At 45.0% G+C, this 15,892-nt stretch overlaps 1 long non-coding RNA gene across 2 annotated transcripts in view; it reads left to right on the top strand.

The window, feature by feature from the left end:
* Positions 1 to 13,373, top strand: part of LOC137217934 (uncharacterized) — a 905,482-nt gene extending 892,109 nt beyond the window's left edge. For both annotated transcript variants that reach the window (XR_010940326.1, XR_010940325.1), the window contains 2 exons: positions 9,840 to 9,950; positions 13,243 to 13,373. This is a non-coding gene — a long non-coding RNA (uncharacterized lncRNA). The remainder of the gene's footprint in view (positions 1 to 9,839; positions 9,951 to 13,242) is intronic.
* Positions 13,374 to 15,892: the final 2,519 nt, after the last annotated feature.

Raw genomic sequence — 15,892 nt, 5'->3', positions numbered from 1 at the left:
CCTAGGCTCTGTTGCTTTGTTTTTAGATGTTTCAGGAAACACCATACACTTCTCCAGAGTGGCTGTTGGCAATTTACATCCCGCCCATCAGCATAACAAGGCTCCCAGTTCTCCATGGACTGTCCTGCCTTTCTGGATTTTACACTTTTTTCAGATGGCCCTTTTGACCGGGGGGCAGTGAGACTTCATTGTAGTGCAGATTTCCTTTGCAAGCTTGCTTGGTTGGCCAAAAAGGGCGTATGCGTTTTTTCCTGAATATATTCAGGAAAAAACGCATATGCCCTTTTTGGCCAAGTGCTTCATTGTGGACGTTCTGCCTCTTTTCCTATGCTTTACATGCAATTCCAGTCTACCTCCCGAAATCGGTTTCCTGCAATTCTGCCCCGCTTTCAAGTCCTCTTGGCAGGCTTACTTCAATATATTTTTGGACGATAGCTGTCATGTATAACTCTGCAGGTTTGTGAATTACAGGGCCCCTGAGCTCCTTTCTTCAACTCGCATTCTTGTGAGCTGGCCGCAACACCGCAGGATTGCTTCAGGCCCTAGTGTGGTTCCGGCATGGCTCTCTGAGCCTTTGGTTAATTCCTCTTCTTGGTGGGAAATGAGAGTTAAATTTACCCGTCCAGACACCTCCAGTTAGTCTCTCATTGGTTCTCCCTATTCCTGTTCATTTTCCGCAATAATTGCAAACTGGGCCAAACAGGAGGTTAAAGGCACTGACTCTCCAAGTGGGGAGAGTGTTAGTAAAGCGTCTGGAATGTTGCACCCGAATACCAGGGGACGAAAACTGAGACACATTTGAACACGTTTCCTGATCACACGGTGGATCATACTCTGGGTTCCACATGCATGTTTTAGCTGAAGGAAGAATCCCTTAAACCTGGAGAGTTGAGAACCATGGAATGGGTACCATGCAATATGACTTCAAAGGGTCTGCATTTGCTCACCGAACCTCACCAATCCTATCACTGCTGCGTTTATGCCGCTGTACACACACTTGATTCTCTTTCGGAGACATATAAATCCATAGGTTTTAAGATTCTTACTAGTCAGGTATATTCTTAGGCGTTTAATATGGGGTGTTGAGTCCACTTCGTTGAGCAAGCAGTAGCTCTTGTCTATTACATATTTGGCTTATGGAAAGGTATCTGTGCTAATTTCAATCTCTGGTTTTATGCAGCACCCCAACTCACCTTTCCCCTTAAGCAAGCATAAGTTGGTTTTCTACATTTGAGACCCTGTTCTGTTTTGTAATTCAGTTCCTGTGTAGCCAAGTTTACATTACGTGTATTAGTGATATCTTATGATGTTTCTTTTTCTGTGTGACATATTTCACTTAGAATCATCGTACCTGAATCCACTCATTATGCTGCTACTGGCCTGATGACATACATTTCATTGCTGAGTGATATTGCATTGTACGTTAGTACCACAACTTCTTTATCCATTTTTCGCTTTCTGTGATATTGAACTTGTACCGTAAACGAGGTTCTTGTAAACAGAGCTGTCCCAAACTTTGGGGTGGCTGTGTCTTTTTGATTTTAATTTCCCTAAGCTATAGGACCATAAGTGGAAGTGCCCTAGGCTCTGTTGCTTTGTTTTTTAGATGTTTCAGGAAACACCATACACTTCTGCAGAGTGGCTGTTGGCAATTTACATCCCGCCCATCAGCATAACAAGGCTCCCAGTTCTCCATGGACTGTCCTGCCTTTCTGGGTTTTACACTTTTTTCAGATGGCCCTTCTGACCGGGGGGCAGTGAGACGTCATTGTAGTGCAGATTTCCTTTGCAAGCTTGCTTGGTTGGCCAAAAAGGGCGTATGCGTTTTTTCCTGAATATATTCAGGAAAAAACGCATACGCACTTTTTGGCCAAGTGCATCATTGTGGACGTTCTGCCTCTTTTCCTATGCTTTACATGCAATTCCAGTCTACCTCCTGAAATTGGTTTCCTGCAATTCTGCCCCGCTTTCAAGTCCTCTTGGCAGCCTTACTTCAATATATTTTTGGACGATAGCTGTCATGTATAACTCGGCAGGTTTGTGAATTACAGGGCCCCTGAGCTCCTTTCTTCAACTCGCTTTCTTGTGAGCTGGCCGCAACACCGCAGGATTGCTTCAGGCCCTAGTGTGGTTCCGGCATGGCTCGCTGAGCCTTTGGTTAATTCCTCTTCCTGGTGGGAAATGAGAGTTAAATTTGCCCGTCCAGACACCTCCAGCTAGTCTCTCATTGGTTCTCCCTATTCCTGTTCATTTTCCGCAGAAATTGCAAACTGGGCCAAACAGGAGGTTAAAGGCACTGACTCTCCAAGTGGGGAGAGTGTTAGTAAAGCGTCTGGAATGTTGCACCCGAGTACCAGGGGACGAAAACTGAGACACATTTGAACACGTTTCCCGATCACACGTTGGATCATACTCTGGGTTCCACATGCATGTTTTAGCTGAAGGAAGAATCCCTTAAACCTGGAGAGTTGAGAACCGTGGAATGGGTACCATGCAATATGACTTCAAAGGGTCTTCATTTGCTCACCGAACCTCACCAATCCTTTCACTGCTGCGTTTATGCCGCTGTACACACGCTTGATTCTCTTTCGGAGACATATAAATCCATAGGTTTTAAGATTCTTACTAGTCAGGTATATTCTTAGGCGTTTAATATGGGGTGTTGAGTCCACTTCGTTGAGCAAGCAGTAGCTCTTGTCTATTACATATTTGTCTTATGGAAAGGTATCTGTGCTAATTTCAATCTCTGGTTTTATGCAGCACCCCAACTCACCTTACCCCTTAAGCAAGCATAAGTTGGTTTTCTACATTTGAGACCCTATTCTGTTTTGTAATTCAGTTCCTGTGTAGCCAAGTTTACATTCCATGTATTAGTGATATCTTATGATGTTTCATTTTCTGTGTGACATATTTCACTTAGAATCGTCGTACCTGAATCCACTCATTATGCTGCTATGGGCCTGATGACATAGATTTCATTGCTGAGTGATATTGCATTGTACCAAAGTACCACAACTTCTTTATCCATTTTTCGCTTTCTGTGATATTGAACTTGTACCGTAAACGAGGTTCTTGTAAACAGAGCTGTCCCAAACTTTGGGGTGGCTGTGTCTTTTTGATTTTAATTTCCCTAAGCTATAGGACCATAAGTGGAAGTGCCCTAGGCTCTGTTGCTTTGTTTTTTAGATGTTTCAGGAAACACCATACACTTCTGCAGAGTGGCTGTTGGCAATTTACATCCCGCCCATCAGCCTAACTAGGCTCCCAGTTCTCCATGGCCTGTCCTGCCTTTCTGTGTTTTACACTTTTTTCAGATGGCCCTTCTGACCGGGGGGCAGTGAGACTTCATTGTAGTGCAGATTTCCTTTGCAAGCTTGCTTGCTTGGCCAAAAAGGGCGTATGCGTTTTTTCCTGAGTATATTCAGGAAAAAACGCAGACGCCCTTTTTCGCCAAGTGCATCATTGTGGACGTTCTGCCTCTTTTCCTATGCTTTACATGCAATTCCAGTCTACCTCCTGAAATCGGTTTCCTGCAATTCTGCCCCGCTTTCAAGTCCTCTTGGCAGCCTTACTTCAATATATTTTTGGACGATAGCTGTCATTTAGAACTCTGCAGGTGTGTGAATTACAGTTCCCCTGAGCTCCTTTCTTCAACTCGCTTTCTTGTGAGCTGGCCGCAACACCGCAGGATTGCTTCAGGCCCTAGTGTGGTTCCGGCATGGCTCGCTGAGCCTTTGGATAATTCCTCTTCTTGGTGGGAAATGAGAGTTAATTTTGCCCGTCCAGAACCCTCCAGCTAGTCTCTCATTGGTTCTCCCTATTCCTGTTCATTTTCCGCAGAAATTGCAAACTGGGCCAAACAGGAGGTGAAAGGCACTGACTCTCCAAGTGGGGGAGAGTGTTAGTAAAGCGTCTGGAATGTTGCACCCGATTACCAGGGGATGAAAACTGAGACACATTTGAACACGTTTCCCGATCACACGGTGGATCATACTCTGGGTTCCACATGCATGTTTTAGCTGAAGGAAGAATCCTTTAAACCTGGAGAGTTGAGAACCATGGAATGGGTACCATGCAATATGACTTCAAAGGGTCTGCATTTGCTCACCGAACCTCACCAATCCTATCACTGCTGCGTTTATGCCGCTGTAAACACGCTTGATTCTCTTTCGGAGACATATAAATCCATAGGTTTTAAGATTCTTACTAGTCAGGTATATTCTTAGGCGTTTAATATGTGGTGTTGAGTCCACTTCGTTGAGCAAGGAGTAGCTCTAGTCTATTACATATTTGGCTTATTGAACGGTATCTGTGCTCATTTCAATCTCTTGTTTTATGCAGCACACCAACTCACCTTTCCCCTTTAGCAAGCATAAGTTGGTTCTACATTTGAGACCCTGTTCTGTTTTGTAATTCATTTCCTGGGTAGCCAAGTTTACATTCCGTGTATTGGGGATATCTTATGATGTTTCTTTTTCTGTGTGACTTATTTCACTTAGAATCATCGTACCTGAATCCACTCATTATGCTGCTACGGGCCTGATGACATAGATTTCATTGCTGAATGATATTGCATTCTACGTATGTACCACAACTTCTTTATCCATTTTTTGCTTTCTACGATATTGAACTTGTACCGTAAACGAGGTTCTTGTAAACAGAGCCGTTCCAAACTTTGGGGTGGCTGTGTCTTTTTGATTTTAATTTCACTAAGCTATAGGACCATAAGTGGAAGTGCCCTAGGCTCTGTTGCTTTGTTTTTTAGATGTTTCAGGAAACACCATACACTTCTCCAGAGTGGCTGTTGGCAATTTACATCCTGCCCATAAGCACAAAAAGGCTCCCAGTTCTCCATGGCCTGTCCTGCCGTTCTGGATTTTACACTTTTTTCAGATGGCCCTTTTGACCGGGGGGCAGTGAGACTTCATTGTAGTGCAGATTTCCTTTGCAAGCTTGCTTGGTTGGCCAGAAAGGGCGTATGCGTTTCTTCCTGAATATATTCAGGAAGAAACGCATACGCCCTTTTTGGCCAAGTGCATCATTGTCGACGTTCTGAATCTTTTCATATGTTTTCAATGCAGTTCCTGTCTACCTCTTGAAATCGGTTTCCTGCAATTCTGCCTTGCTGTCAGTGCCTCTTCATAGCCTTACCTCAATATACTTTTGGAAAATAGTTGGCCTTTATAACTCTGCAGGTTTTTGAATTGCAGTGGCCCTTAGCTCCATTTTTCAGCTCTTATTTTTGTGATCTTGCCTCATATCCACAGGATTTCTTCAGGCCCTATCCTTCTTCTGGGGCGCCTTGCTCTGCCTTTGGTTAATTCTTCTTCCTGATGTGAAATTAGAGTGACATGTGCCCATTGAAACCGCTACAGCTATTTTCTCACTGGTTCCCCCTATTCCCATTCATCCTCCGCACTAACTGCAGACTGTGCGATACCGGAACTTAAAGGCATTGACTCTCCATGTGGAGATGTTGTTAGTAAAGTGGCTGGAATGTTGATCCGGAGCCCCAGGAGAGGAAAATGAGGTGCGTTTTAGAAACCTTTCCCGATCATATGGTATACCATCTGCTGGATTCCCCATGCATGGTTTAGCTGTAGGAAGATTCCCTTCAACCTGGAGTGTTGGGACCCTTGGAATGAGTAGTATGAAGTATTGCATTAAACTTTCGGCAGTTGCTCACCAAAGCTCACCAATGCTCTCAGCCCCAAGTGTCCAGCCTTATGTCTTATCCAGCTGTGGGTTTATATGTGGTCATTACAGGTTGCATCACAGCCCCTGAGCGAATTTTGTAAGAATTTTTCTCTCTTTCATTGTTTCTGCGTTTTGGTTTTAAAATTTATTTCTATAATGGGGTTTAGCTCATTTTCACTGCTGTGTTTGTGCCGCTCTGCACACACTTGATTCCCTTATGGAGATATATCAATACATGGGTTTTAAGATTCTTATTACTCAGATATATTTCTCTGCGGTGTATAGGGTGTGTTGAGGCCAGTTCATTGAGCAAGGTGTAGATCTTGTCTAATACCTATTTGGTTTATTGAACGGTATCTGTGCTAATTTCAAACTCTGGTTTTATGCATCACCCCACCTCTCCTTTCCCCTTAAGCTGACATAAGTGTGTTTTCTAAATGTGAGACACTGTTCTGTTTTGTAATTCATTTTTTGTGCAGCCATATTTATCCTCCCTCTATAAGTGATATCTTATGATATGTTTCTTTTTCTGTTTGACTTATTTCAAGTAGTATTATCGGACCTAAATCCACTCTTTATCCTTCTACTAGCCTTATTACATTGATTTCATGGTGAAGAGATATTCCATTGTACATAAGTACCACATTTTCTTTATCCATTGTTCTCTTTCCTGGGATATTTAAGGTGTACTGAAGTTGAGGTTCTTGTAAACAGAGTAGCCCTAAACTGTGGTGTGCTTGTGTCTTGTTGATTTTTAGACTTCCCTAGATATACTTCCATGATTGGAAGTGCCCTATGCTCTGTAGCTCTGTTTTTTAGATGATTTAGGAACCACCATACACTTCTCCAGAGTGGCTCTCGGCAGTTCACACACTGTCCATCAGCGTATAAAGGCTCCCTGTTCTCCATGGCCTGTCCTGCATTTCTGGTTTTTACAATTTTTTCGGATGGCCCTTTTGACCGGTGGGAAATGAGACTTCTTTGTTGTGCACATTTGCATTGCTTGCTTGCTTGGTTGCCCATAAAGTGCGTATGCGTTTTTTCCTGGATATATTCAGGAAAAAAGGCATACTCCCTTTTGGGCCAACTACATCATTGTCGAAATTCTGCCGCTTTTCATGTACTTTAAGGACGAGTCCAATCTATCTCTTGAAATCTGTTTCTTGCAATTCTGTCTTGCATTCAGATCCTCTTCTTTGCCTTACCTCAACATATTTTTGGACGTTAGTTTTCATTTATAACTCTGCAGGTTTGTGAATTGCAGTGACCCTGAGCTCCATTTTTTAAGTTGCTCTTTTGTGAGCTGGCCTCAAAGCCGCAGGATTGCTTCAGGCCCTATTTTGGCTCCGGCGAGGCGGGCTGAGCCTTTTTTTAATTCTTACTCTTAATGGGAAATTAGAGTGACATGTGCCCGTCCAAACCCCTACAACTATTCTCTCATTGGTTCCCCCCTTCCCGTTCATCCTCCTCACAATTTGCAAAATGTGTGAAACAGACGTTTAAATGTGCTGATTCTCTAAGTGGGGAGATTCTAAGTAACGTGGCTGGAATGATGAACAGGAGCACCAGGAGAGGATAAATGAGGTGCATTTTAGACACATCTCCCGATCACATGGTGTTTTCCATGCATGTTTTCCATGCATGTTTTAGCTGTAGGAAGATTCCTTGAACCTGCAGATTTGGGACCCATTGAATGGGTACCAGGTAGTATTACTTTAAAGGGTGTGCATTTCCTCACCCAACCTCACATTTCTCTTAGCGCGAACAGTTTCCAGCCTTATGTCTCATCCTGCTGTGGGTCTAGATGTGTTCAATCCATGTTGCATCACCGTCCCTGAGGAAAAGTTGTAAGAGGTTTTCTCTGTCTCTCTGTCATTTATTTTTTTCAATTTATTACTATATTGGTTACAACTGATTTTCAAAGCTCTGTTTCTTGCTGCTGTACATCCACTTGATTCACGTACAGAGAGACATCAATAAATTCTTTTTCAGATTCTTACCAGTCATAGATATTCTTTTCCGGTGACTTGAGTGTGCTGAGTGCAGTTCTTTTAGCTACCGTGTAGGCCTTGTTGATTATCAGTTTGGTATTTGGAATGGTATCTTTGCTAATTTCAACCTCCTGGATGATGCCTCACCCCTCCCCACCTTTCCCGTTTAGCAGCCTTACGCGTGTTTTCTACATATTTGACTATGTTTTTGTTTTGTAATTTATTTCATGTGTAGCCATTTTGGATTCCACCTTTAAGTGATATCTTATGATATGTGTCTTTTTCTTTTTGAATTATGTCACTTAGAATGATCATACGTAACTCCTCCGGAGTTGTTACAACTGGCCATATTTCATTGATTTCCAGGCTGAGTAATATTCCACTCTACATAAGTACCACATCTCTATCCATTTTTTCCCTCCAGAGACATTTAAGTTATATCCTAGTCGAGGATCTTTTAAACAGAGAGGCAGTAAACATTGGGGTGCCTGTGTCCTCTCGATTTTTGTTTTTCCCAAGATATACGCCCATGAGTGCAAGTGCCCTATGCTCTGTAGCTCATTTTTTAGATGCTTTAGTAAACACAATACACTTCTCCAGAATGGCCGTTGGCAATATACATTTCCACTATAAGCCTCACAGGGCTCCCTCTTCTCCTTGCCCTGTCCTGCATTTCTGGTGTTTACACTTTATGAGGATGGCTTTTCTGACTGATGCGAAGTGATATCTTTTGTAGTATTGATTTCCAGTGCCCACCTGTTTGGTTGGCTAAAAAAGTGTATGCCCTTTTCTTGAATATATACAGAAAAAAACGCATACAGCCTTTTTGGCCAACTGCAATGTTGGCAATGTTCAGCCCCTTTTCTTGTGCTTAATGGCGAGTCCTTTCTACCTCCTCAAATCCCTTTCCTGCCATTCTCCCTTGCTTACCAATCCTTTTCTTTGACTTTCCTCAAGACATTTTTCAGTGATAGATATTTTCAACTCTGCAGTTTCGTGAATTTTACTGCCCCTGAGTTCCATTGTTCAACTTGTGTTTATGGGAACTGGCCACAAAGCAGTGGGATTTCCTCAAGCCCTATACTGTTTCCATGGGCAACCCTAGCCTTTGGTCAATTCGTCTTCCTGATTGGAAATTAGAGTGACATGTGCCTGTCTGAACACCTAGGACTTGTCTCTCATTGTTCCTCATCCTTCCGCTTCATCCTCTGGGCAAATTCCAAACTGTACTCAACAGGATGTTGACAGTGCTGACATCTCCAAGTGGGGAGACTGTTAGTAAAGACGCTGGAGGGGTGAACCCGAGCACCAGGAGATGAGGAGATGAGATGCCTTTTCCAAATTCTTCCCGATCAGACGGTATACCATCCTCTGGGTGTGACAGACATGTTTTAGCAGTAGGAAGGGTCCCATTCATGTAAGGAGAACACCAGGGCTTTTTCAAAATCAGTGTCTCCCCGAAACCCAAACTGGGGAAATTTTTAAGCTACGGCTACACATATGTTCATTAAGGGCCTTGGGAAGTAGGCAGAGTCCAAACTTTAGATGATTGAAGTCTTCAGGGTCAGAAGCACTCACCACCGGCTTCCCTTAGGTTACACTTTAACTGTCATTGATAGATGATGTCAATAAAAATATCTATTCTTTTTCCGATTATTTCCCCTTATAGGTTATTGCAAAATATTGAGTGTAGTTCCCTGTGCTATACAGTAGTTCCTTGTTGATGATCTATTTTATACATAGCAGTGTGTATGTTTTAATTCCAAACTGTTAATTTATCCCTCCTCCCACCTTTCCCCTTTGGTAATAATAAATTATAAGATTTTATACTTCTCAGAAATGGGGGAGCTGAAAGAGAGGTATCATTTTCAATGGAAAAGCATTTAAAACAAGATTGAAGCTTTAACCAAGATTATTAGATGTACATCCTTGGAAAGAAATCACTTCATTTCTCTAATATTGACCTGACAAATAAGACAAACCTTTTCACTGAACTTGCTTATAATAAAGTGATGGAAATATCAAATGGAAGTGTTAGAAACATCTTATTTTACCCGAGCCTTATAAACTGTTCTATGTTAACTACAGTTTGGCTCACACATCTGTTCATTGAAGTTACAGTAGTCTCAATTTCTGTTACTGATCCTCCAGAGTGGACCCCAACAAGTGTCCCCCTGCCCAGTGTCATTGGGGCCAACAGATCGAGACTGAGTTTGGTTCACAAGCAAAGGAAACTTTATATTTTGATCAGAGAATGGAGAGGTGAGAGCATGCACTACCCCGTGGGCTGTGGGCTGGGCTGCTGTGTAGAGATCCTGTCAGAGTCAGTGGGAGGGAGGGGGCGGAGCTCTCGAGGGCCGGGTTGGCTGCAGCTCAGGCTCTATATCTCGGAGTCTGCACTGGGCCCCAGGAGCTGAGGTGTCGACCCAGCCATTCTGCACTAGGAAATCTGGTCTGAAGTGCCGGGTGTGGAACCTCTGTATGCGGGACCCTAGGAGCACGTGAAATTAGACAAAGCACAAAGGATAAAAAAGGTCAGACTTGACTTTATTGCCCAGATTCTATTTTTATCTCCCAGGGATTTTTAATGGGCTTTGCTGGGGACAAACCCCTCCTCTGCCTTTTGTCCCATTCCTCATTCTTGGAGTGCTGAGGGTGCAGACCCTTCTTCTGTAACTGCTGAGTGCTGAGTTGGGAGCCCTCATACCAGGGGACGAGGGTCAGAACTTCTCCCCAGCAGCCTCCAGGTGACGTTGATTGGCCCCAGGACCCCTGCCTCCCTGCTCGTCCGCCTGAGCACCAGCATTGGAAGTGTTATAGATTCTAATGACCTTTAAGGGTCCAGGAAAGAGATGTGCAGAGACGCTGTGGGGGCCGGTTTCACCCCGCCCCACATTTGTTCGGCCACCTTAGGCTGACCGTTTCTGCCAGCCTAGATGCTCTGACCAGTAGTCTGCTCTTTCTTCAATTAGGTCCCTGAATTAACGTAAAAACAGCACCAGGTGTCAGAGCCCTGCCCGCTCAACTCCCAGACAGTCCAGGGTCAGTGGTGATCAAGGACCATGATGGCCACTGAGTCAACAGCCTTTTGAAGTAAACAGGAGTCCAGCCGGTCTTATTGGCCACCATCATCACGGTGTCTGTAGGCTTTTCTATGGTGACAGTGTGATATACGGTTCCCCCGCCAAGATTATTAGCTCCCCTCCGGGTGCAGTAAGTCCTGCAAGCAGTAGTCTACTCCTTCGGGACACACTATTGTTGTTTTATGAGAGAAACTCCAGGTCAAGTGATGTTCACACGAGTCGTCATGGTGCCCTGCTGCCCCCGGTTATCTCTCTGGATGTTGGAGTTGGAGGGCCTCCTCACTCGAGGTCGGTGTGCCCACGGAGCGAACCCTGCAACTTCAGGGCATGGTTGGTGATTAGGATCACCACGTGGGGTCCTTTTCCCTTAGGAGGGAGGTGGCCTTTTGGGCTGCTGATTTCCAGGTTTTTAGATACCGCCAGTATCTTGGCCAGATGTGGCAGTGGGCCAAGCCCCTTGGTGACTGTAGTTTATCCTACCTGGATGGCATTCTTGCGTTGTTCCATTTCAAGTGGTCCCAGTTTTTGCACTAATTCTCCAATGGCGATTCACCTTTCACCGGGAATGGAAAGGTCAAAGGGTTTAGCTCAATTAGGGAGTTCCAGGGCAAGGGTCTGAATTGACTGCTCTTTCCATTCTTGAAAGGCCACTTCTGGATTCTGTTCAAAAGGATCATCATCTTTTCCTTTCAGTGTTTCATATAGAGGCCCAGCTAGTAGACTGTAGTTAGGGATCCAGAAGCAGCAAACCCTGGCCTCCCCAGGAACCCCTAAGCTGTCTTCTCGTTTTAGAAAGGGGTAAGGCTGCAAATGGTTTCTTCCCTTTCCTGGGATGGGCTTCTCCGACCTTGTGTGAGAATGAAGCCCAGGCAGGTCACCGCAGTCTGTGATATTTGAGCTTTTTCTTGGACAACTTCTATCCTTTATTGGCTTGGTAGTTCAGAGGCCTCCTTAGTAGGGCTGGCGATCAGAATGTCGTCTGCATATTGAAGGAGGGTTTCCTTTTCCAGAGGTAGAACTTTTCGGTCTTTAGCTAAGCTTTCCCCAAAGATGGTGTGGGAATTTTTGAACCCTTGGGGCAAGACGGCCCGGAAGTATTGTTTTAGTTGTATGTTGAGTCCTGCCACTCACAAGCCAAAATTTCTTGTGACTCTGGGACTAATGGAATACAAAAGAAGGCATCATTGAAGACTAATACAGAATACCATGTCCTGGTGGTTGGTAGAATGACCAGCAGGGTGTAGGAATTAGGAGCAACTGGAGGTATATCCTCGGTGGCTTCACTGACTGTCCTGACATCCTTTACCAGGTCCCCAGCAGCCCATGGAGCTCTCGTGGTCAGGCCAATCCCAGGATATGGAGCTCTCCTGGGCAGGTAACCCACCCCCAAGCCAGCCCACGGGGCTCTCGTGGTCAGGCCCCTCCCAGGATACAGAGCTACCCTTGCAGGTACCGTGGCAGGGCTGGGCACACAGGAACCGTGCACATAGCCCTCATTGAAGAGCACCCCCAGCTCACCTGTCGCTCAGAGCTGACACAGAGCACCTCAGAGCAGGACTTGAACTAACAAACAGCAGCTCCGACAGGTCTGTGACCCTGGGCATCACTCTGTGTGGCCTCCCTCCACCTGGTCTTCCAGAGACTTCCACTGCACCCGGGGCACCAGGCCTCTGTCTCCAACCACCACCCACCCCTCCTCTCCCTGACTCCTGGGTTCCTCTCATTAGGAGAGGATTTTCTTGAAGTTGTCTCCCACTCATGGGCCAGATAAAATGATTAGAAAACAAGCCAAAGCTGCAGCCCCTTGTCTATCCTGACTCTCAGGAGCCCACACCTGTTCCTTGGACCTGGCCGGTTCAGCAAGTTCCATTTTCTGCAACTGTGAGCCCCTGAGGGGTGACGATTGGCTGACCTGGGCAGCCTTACGGTGCCGGCCAGCCCTCCCCAGGTGTGCCTGGGTTGAGATCAATATAAATACCACTCCAGGCAGCAAGAGCCCCTGCAGCTGTGTCTGACGCCATTTTCTCTGCCCTGTCAGCAGTCTCGGGGCTGGGCTGGTGGGAGGGAGTGAGAGGCCACGGCTTTGTGGGTGGCCCAGTGTGAGTGGGGCTCTGCTGGACTTTCTGCAGCAGTTGCCAGGCTGCCACCTGCTAAAGAAGAGGATGTGTCACCCATACCTGCTGCTGGAATTGCTCCCTGGGCAGAGGTGAGGAAGGAAAAAAGCAGTGGGGGCAGGGACAGGACGGGTATCTCAGGCAGGGAAATGGAAATCTTCCAGAAGAGCACCCAGGGCCAGGACCATCCTGGCTGGCCTGCAGGCACCAAGTCAGCTGGCATGCTGTCACTCGTGTGGCTCCATGGCCCTTCCTCTAGGCTTTCAAGTCCTTGTATATATTCAGGTGTTTTACCTGGGAAGGGTGGGAACAGTTCAGCAGCAACTGGCCTGGGGCTCAGCTCACGTTTACTCACAGATGCCTCGGCACGGTGCCCCAGCTTTGCAATGAGGACGCTTGTTGTGTGGGGGCTGCTGGCTGAATGGGAGACGATTCCCCACCACTGACCAACTTCAGAATTGTTTACAACTGGAGCAAGTGCCCTGATACGGTTTTCCTCTGAGTAACTGGTGGGTTCTGTTTTTTTTTTCTCTTTTTTGTTTTTGGTTCAAGGTAGATTTTATTCCTCTTTTTTGTATTTACAGATATAAGCATGGAAATAATTTATTCATATAAATACATGTATGTGAAGGGAATAATTGTTTTTTCTGTTTTATTTTTTAAATTTTATTTCTTTTTAATTTTGAATTTTATTTTATATTTTTATACAGCAGGTTCTTATTGGTTATCTATTTTATACATATAAATGTTTACATGCCAATCCCAATCTCTCAACTCCTCCCACCACCACCACCCCCAAGAGCTTTCCCCCCTTGTTGTCCATACGATTGTTGTCTACATCTGTTGCTCTATTTATGCCTTGCAAAACGGTTAATCTGTACAGTTTTTCTAGGTTCCACATATATGCATGAATATACAAGATTTGTTTTTCTCTTTCTGACTTACTTCACTCTGTATGACAGTCTCTAGATCCATCGACGTCTCTACAAATGACCCAATTTCATTCCTTTCATGGCTTAGTAATATTCCATTTTATATATGTACCACATCTTTATGCATTCGTCTGTCTGTGGGCATTTAGGTTGCTTCCATTACCTCGATATTGTAAATAGTGATGCAATGAACATTACGGTGAATGTCTCTTTTTGATTTATGGTTTTGTCTGGGTATATGTCCAGTACTGGGATTGCTGTATCATATGGTAATTCTATTATTAGTTTCTTAAGAAACTCCATATTGTTCTCCATAGTGACTGTATCAATTTATATTCCCAACAATAGTGGAAGAGGCTTCCTTTTCTCCACACCCTTTCCAGCATTTGTTGTTTGTAGATTTTCAGATGATGCCCATTCTAACAGGTGTGAGGTGATACCTCATTGTTGAGTCCATTTCGATGAACAAGGGGTAGGTCTTGTCTATTACATATTTGGCTTATGGAACGGTATCTGTGCTAATTTCAAACTCTGGTTTTATGCAGCACCCCAACTCACCTTTCCCCTTAAGCAAGCATAAGTTGGTTTTCTAAACTTGAGACCCTGTTCTGTTTTGTAATTCAGTTCATGTGTAGCCAAGTTTACATTCCGTGCATTAGTGATACCTTATGATGTTTCTTTTTCTGTGTTACTTATTTCACTTAGAATCACCGTGCCTCAATCCACTCATTATGCTGGTACAGGCCTGGTGACACAGATTTCATTGCTGAGTGATATTGCATTGTACATAAGTACCACAACTTCTTTATCCAGTTTTTGCTCTCTGTGATATTGAACTTGGACCGTAAACGAGGTTCTTGTAAACAGAGCCGTCCCAAATTTTGGGGTGGCTGTGTCTTTTTGATTTTAATTTCCCTAAGCTATAGGACCATAAGTGGAAATGCCCTAGACTCTGTTGCTTTGTTTTTCAGATGTATCAGGAAACACCATACACTTCTCCAGAGTGGCTGTTGGCAATTTACATCCCGCCCATCAGCATAACAAGGCTCCTTTTTCCCCATGGCCTGTCTTGCCTTTCTGGATTTTACACTTTTTTCAGATGGCCCTTTAGACCGGGGGGAAGTGACACTTCATAGTAGTTCGGATTTCCATTGCAAGCTTGCTTGGTTTGCCAAAAAGGGCGTATGTGTTTTTTCCTGAATATATTCAGGAACAAACTCATACGCCCTTTTTTTGCCAAGTGCATCATTGTCGATGTTCTGCCTCTTTTCCTATGCTTTAAATGCAAATCCAGTCTACCTCCTGAAATCGGTTTCCTGAAATTCTGCCCCGCTTTCAAGTCCTCTTGGCAGCCTTACTTCAATATATTTTTGGACGTTATCTGTCATTTATAACTCTGCAGGTTTGTGAATTACAGGGCCCCTGAGCTCCTTTCTTCAACTCGCTTTCTTGTGAGCTGGCCGCAAACCCGCAAGACTGCTTCAGGCCCTAATCTGCTTCTGGCAGGGCACGCTGAGCCTTTGGTTAATTCCTCTTCCTGGTGGGAAATGAGTGTTAAATATGCCCGTCCAGACACCTACCTCACTCTCAACCCCTTGGTGATGTGGGTCCTCTGGTTTGTGGCCACCTTTGCTGGGTTCCTCACCTTTCGATGATGTGGCCCCACTAGTGTGAGGACACTCCTGCCTGGTTCTCATCTACGTGGTTATGTGGACCCCCTGGTGAGAGTCTGTTCCTGGCTGTGTTCCTCACCCTTCTGTGAGGGAGGTCGCTGCTGATAGGTCACTCCTGCATGGCTGGCACACATTGCCTTGGTGAAGTCAGCCATGTGGTGGCAGTAGGAGCGTGCTGAGGATCTCCTCCCCTCGGTGATGAGGGCCCTCTTGCGTCAGGCCCTAACTGCTGGGCTCACCAACTTTTCTTAGTGAGCCCAATGATGCTTGGGCACTCCTCTTAGGATCCCATCTCGATGGGGATGTGGGCCTTCTGCTCTGAAGTCCCAACGGCTGGGTTGTTCACATTTTCATGATGTGGGCTCTCTGGTGTTAGTTCACAGAGGCCTGGATCCCATAGCC

This window comes from Pseudorca crassidens, assembly GCF_039906515.1.
Source record: "Pseudorca crassidens isolate mPseCra1 chromosome 1 unlocalized genomic scaffold, mPseCra1.hap1 SUPER_1_unloc_2, whole genome shotgun sequence".
Lineage (NCBI taxonomy): Eukaryota > Metazoa > Chordata > Mammalia > Artiodactyla > Delphinidae > Pseudorca > Pseudorca crassidens.
This window is presented reverse-complemented; position numbering and strand designations above follow the sequence as displayed.